Here is a 6,046-nt window from a genome sequence, read left to right on the forward strand (position 1 = left end):
GGTGAAATTGCTATTTTGAAGCAAAAACCACCTCACTTTAAATGGCCATAACTTTTCAAAAACAAGAGCTAGGGTGCGTTCCTTACACGTTTTGAGGTGTTTTAGCGAAAAACATGTTTTGAGCCACACGAGCTCTCCGGCCCGTTCGGTGCACATTTTTGAAAAAAGCTAGGAGCTGCCCCTAGGTTCGGGGTGTCACAAAATATTGAAAAGTGGTCAAAAAACCGCTATCCAGAATCGGATGTAGAATCATTAGACGAACTTAAAATTGTTCCACGACCAATGTCTGCGACGTTTAGTATTCAAGATATGGCCCGCCCTAGGTCTGACCTGGCATTTTCGTGAAAATTTAAAGCATGGCCATAGGGACGGGTGAAATTGCTATTTTGAAGCAAAAACCACCTCACTTTAAATGGCCATAACTTTTCAAAAACAAGAGCTAGGGTGCGTTCTTTACACGTTTTGAGGTGTTTTAGCGAAAAACATGTTTTGAGCCACACGAGCTCTCCGGCCCGTTCGGTGCACATTTTTGAAAAAGCTAGGAGCTGCCCCTAGGTTCGGGGTGTCACAAAATATTGAAAAGTGGTCAAAAAACCGCTATCCAGAATCGGATGTAGAATCATTAGACGAACTTAAAATTGTTCCACGACCAATGTCTGCGACGTTTAGTATTCAAGATATGGCCCGCCCTAGGTCTGACCTGGCATTTTCGTGAAAATTTAAAGCATGGCCATAGGGACGGGTAAAATAGCTATTTTGAAGCAAAAACCCGTCTGACTTTAAATGGCCATAACTTTTGAAAAACAAGAGCTAGGGTGCGTTCCTTACACGTTTTGAGGTGTTTTAGCGAAAACATGTTTTGAGCCACACGAGCTCTCCGGCCCGTTCGGTGCACATTTTTGAAAAAAGCTAGGAGCTGCCCCTAGGTTCGGGGTGTCACAAAATATTGAAAAGTGGTCAAAAACCGCTATCCAGAATCGGATGTAGAATCATTAGACGAACTTAAAATTGTTCTACGACCAATGTCTGCGACGTTTAGTATTCAAGATATGGCCCGCCCTAGGTCTGACCTGGCATTTTCGTGAAAATTTAAAGCATGGCCATAGGGACGGGTAAAATAGCTATTTTGAAGCAAAACCCGTCTGACTTTAAATGGCCATAACTTTTGAAAAACAAGAGCTAGGGTGCGTTCCTTACACGTTTTGAGGTGTTTTAGCGAAAAACATGTTTTGAGCCACACGAGCTCTCCGGCCCGTTCGGTGCACATTTTTGAAAAAAGCTAGGAGCTGCCCCTAGGTTCGGGGTGTCACAAAATATTGAAAAGTGGTCAAAAACCGCTATCCAGAATCGGATGTAGAATCATTAGACGAACTTAAAATTGTTCTACGACCAATGTCTGCGACGTTTAGTATTCAAGATATGGCCCGCCCTAGGTCTGACCTGGCATTTTCGTGAAAATTTAAAGCATGGCCATAGGGACGGGTAAAATAGCTATTTTGAAGCAAAAACCCGTCTGACTTTAAATGGCCATAACTTTTGAAAAACAAGAGCTAGGGTGCGTTCCTTACACGTTTTGAGGTGTTTTAGCGAAAAACATGTTTTGAGCCACACGAGCTCTCCGACCCATTCGGTGCACATTTTTGAAAAAGCTAGGAGCTGCCCCTAGGTTCGGGGTGTCACAAAATATTGAAAAGTGGTCAAAAAACCGCTATCCAGAATCGGATGTAGAATCATTAGACGAACTTAAAATTGTTCCACGACCAATGTCTGCGACGTTTAGTATTCAAGATATGGCCCGCCCTAGGTCTGACCTGGCATTTTCGTGAAAATTTAAAGCATGGCCATAGGGACGGGTGAAATTGCTATTTTGAAGCAAAAACCACCTCACTTTAAATGGCCATAACTTTTCAAAAACAAGAGCTAGGGTGCGTTCCTTACACGTTTTGAGGTGTTTTAGCGAAAAACATGTTTTGAGCCACACGAGCTCTCCGGCCCGTTCGGTGCACATTTTTGAAAAAAGCTAGGAGCTGCCCCTAGGTTCGGGGTGTCACAAAATATTGAAAAGTGGTCAAAAAACCGCTATCCAGAATCGGATGTAGAATCATTAGACGAACTTAAAATTGTTCCACGACCAATGTCTGCGACGTTTAGTATTCAAGATATGGCCCGCCCTAGGTCTGACCTGGCATTTTCGTGAAAATTTAAAGCATGGCCATAGGGACGGGTGAAATTGCTATTTTGAAGCAAAAACCACCTCACTTTAAATGGCCATAACTTTTCAAAAACAAGAGCTAGGGTGCGTTCTTTACACGTTTTGAGGTGTTTTAGCGAAAAACATGTTTTGAGCCACACGAGCTCTCCGGCCCGTTCGGTGCACATTTTTGAAAAAGCTAGGAGCTGCCCCTAGGTTCGGGGTGTCACAAAATATTGAAAAGTGGTCAAAAACCGCTATCCAGAATCGGATGTAGAATCATTAGACGAACTTAAAATTGTTCCACGACCAATGTCTGCGACGTTTAGTATTCAAGATATGGCCCGCCCTAGGTCTGACCTGGCATTTTCGTGAAAATTTAAAGCATGGCCATAGGGACGGGTAAAATAGCTATTTTGAAGCAAAACCCGTCTGACTTTAAATGGCCATAACTTTTGAAAAACAAGAGCTAGGGTGCGTTCCTTACACGTTTTGAGGTGTTTTAGCGAAAAACATGTTTTGAGCCACACGAGCTCTCCGGCCCGTTCGGTGCACATTTTTGAAAAAAGCTAGGAGCTGCCCCTAGGTTCGGGGTGTCACAAAATATTGAAAAGTGGTCAAAAACCGCTATCCAGAATCGGATGTAGAATCATTAGACGAACTTAAAATTGTTCTACGACCAATGTCTGCGACGTTTAGTATTCAAGATATGGCCCGCCCTAGGTCTGACCTGGCATTTTCGTGAAAATTTAAAGCATGGCCATAGGGACGGGTAAAATAGCTATTTTGAAGCAAAACCCGTCTGACTTTAAATGGCCATAACTTTTGAAAAACAAGAGCTAGGGTGCGTTCCTTACACGTTTTGAGGTGTTTTAGCGAAAAACATGTTTTGAGCCACACGAGCTCTCCGGCCCGTTCGGTGCACATTTTGAAAAAGCTAGGAGCTGCCCCTAGGTTCGGGGTGTCACAAAATATTGAAAAGTGGTCAAAAAACCGCTATCCAGAATCGGATGTAGAATCATTAGACGAACTTAAAATTGTTCTACGACCAATGTCTGCGACGTTTAGTATTCAAGATATGGCCCGCCCTAGGTCTGACCTGGCATTTTCGTGAAAATTTAAAGCATGGCCATAGGGACGGGTAAAATAGCTATTTTGAAGCAAAAACCCGTCTGACTTTAAATGGCCATAACTTTTGAAAAACAAGAGCTAGGGTGCGTTCCTTACACGTTTTGAGGTGTTTTAGCGAAAACATGTTTTGAGCCACACGAGCTCTCCGGCCCGTTCGGTGCACATTTTTGAAAAAGCTAGGAGCTGCCCCTAGGTTCGGGGTGTCACAAAATATTGAAAAGTGGTCAAAAAACCGCTATCCAGAATCGGATGTAGAATCATTAGACGAACTTAAAATTGTTCCACGACCAATGTCTGCGACGTTTAGTATTCAAGATATGGCCCGCCCTAGGTCTGACCTGGCATTTTCGTGAAAATTTAAAGCATGGCCATAGGGACGGGTGAAATTGCTATTTTGAAGCAAAAACCACCTCACTTTAAATGGCCATAACTTTTCAAAACAAGAGCTAGGGTGCGTTCCTTACACGTTTTGAGGTGTTTTAGCGAAAAACATGTTTTGAGCCACACGAGCTCTCCGGCCCGTTCGGTGCACATTTTTGAAAAAGCTAGGGAGCTGCCCCTAGGTTCGGGGTGTCACAAAATATTGAAAAGTGGTCAAAAACCGCTATCCAGAATCGGATGTAGAATCATTAGACGAACTTAAAATTGTTCACGACCAATGTCTGCGACGTTTAGTATTCAAGATATGGCCCGCCCTAGGTCTGACCTGGCATTTTCGTGAAAATTTAAAGCATGGCCATAGGGACGGGTGAAATTGCTATTTTGAAGCAAAAACCACCTCACTTTAAATGGCCATAACTTTTCAAAAACAAGAGCTAGGGTGCGTTCTTTACACGTTTTGAGGTGTTTTAGCGAAAAACATGTTTTGAGCCACACGAGCTCTCCGGCCCGTTCGGTGCACATTTTTGAAAAAAGCTAGGAGCTGCCCCTAGGTTCGGGGTGTCACAAAATATTGAAAAGTGGTCAAAAACCGCTATCCAGAATCGGATGTAGAATCATTAGACGAACTTAAAATTGTTCCACGACCAATGTCTGCGACGTTTAGTATTCAAGATATGGCCCGCCCTAGGTCTGACCTGGCATTTTCGTGAAAATTTAAAGCATGGCCATAGGGACGGGTAAAATAGCTATTTTGAAGCAAAACCCGTCTGACTTTAAATGGCCATAACTTTTGAAAAACAAGAGCTAGGGTGCGTTCCTTACACGTTTTGAGGTGTTTTAGCGAAAAACATGTTTTGAGCCACACGAGCTCTCCGGCCCGTTCGGTGCACATTTTTGAAAAAGCTAGGAGCTGCCCCTAGGTTCGGGGTGTCACAAAATATTGAAAAGTGGTCAAAAAACCGCTATCCAGAATCGGATGTAGAATCATTAGACGAACTTAAAATTGTTCCACGACCAATGTCTGCGACGTTTAGTATTCAAGATATGGCCCGCCCTAGGTCTGACCTGGCATTTTCGTGAAAATTTAAAGCATGGCCATAGGGACGGGTGAAATTGCTATTTTGAAGCAAAAACCACCTCACTTTAAATGGCCATAACTTTTCAAAAACAAGAGCTAGGGTGCGTTCCTTACACGTTTTGAGGTGTTTTAGCGAAAAACATGTTTTGAGCCACACGAGCTCTCCGGCCCGTTCGGTGCACATTTTTGAAAAAGCTAGGAGCTGCCCCTAGGTTCGGGGTGTCACAAAATATTGAAAAGTGGTCAAAAACCGCTATCCAGAATCGGATGTAGAATCATTAGACGAACTTAAAATTGTTCTACAACCCCCAGTCCGACGCCTCGTATTCGAGATATAGCACTTTGTAGGTCTGACCGAGCAAATTTGTACTGAAATGTATGGCGGACATGTTATTCATTAAACAACATTAACTTGCATCGTGCCCTACTTCATCGGCACAGCTACTATCGACTATCTATTGTTGAAATGGATTGAGTTTGACCATTTTAGCTCTTTTCTTATGCCGTGCACCAACAGTGTGTACCGATCAGGGAAAGTACACTACTTACGCGTTCATGGATGTATATGTTGGTACAAGTTGCCGGTCGGAATAGCAGTGCACCAAAACTGTGTACCGATCAGGGAAAGTACAAGACGGAGGGCGCAGCCCGAGCGTACGCGTTCATAGATGTCCATGTTGGTACAACCTACATGTACGTACCTTGTTTTTGTATCAAAAGTTCCAATAAAGTGTTTGTATGCTTAAAATGCTTATCTCAACCGGTCACCTTTTGGCCTGCCCTTTTATAGACAGAAACCTAGAACGATACTCGCGATGTTTGTGTTTTCCATTCGCCCGGGACGACGAAATGAGCTCTGTGCACATCGTAGAAAACTGTCTCCTCCTCGTATGTTTTTGTCCCTCCACGCATATAATCACCCACATTTGTGTTCAACACGGACGGCGCAGCCCGAGCGAACGCGTTAATGTTTATGTTTGTGCACACTAAAGTTACAATCCTAGGATTTGGTTATTGCGTCGCAGTGCCCGACCGTCGCGGACACCATTCTTGGACAAAAGTCCAAGTACGTAGAGTACATTCCCTAGGTATGTGCCCGTTCGTGACTTTCGTTGCGTGCTTACAGACACGCTTGGGTATGTTTACCATACAAGGTTTACTAGGAAAACCTGGGAAGGACGCTTGCCCTCCCGTCGCGGACACCATTCTTGGAAAGAAGTCCTGGTACTTAGCGTTCTTTAATGTACTTGATCAGTTTGTATTGC

Source organism: Anopheles arabiensis (genome assembly GCF_016920715.1).
Source record: "Anopheles arabiensis isolate DONGOLA chromosome X unlocalized genomic scaffold, AaraD3 X_pericentromeric_contig0003, whole genome shotgun sequence".
Classification (NCBI taxonomy): Eukaryota; Metazoa; Arthropoda; class Insecta; order Diptera; family Culicidae; genus Anopheles; species Anopheles arabiensis.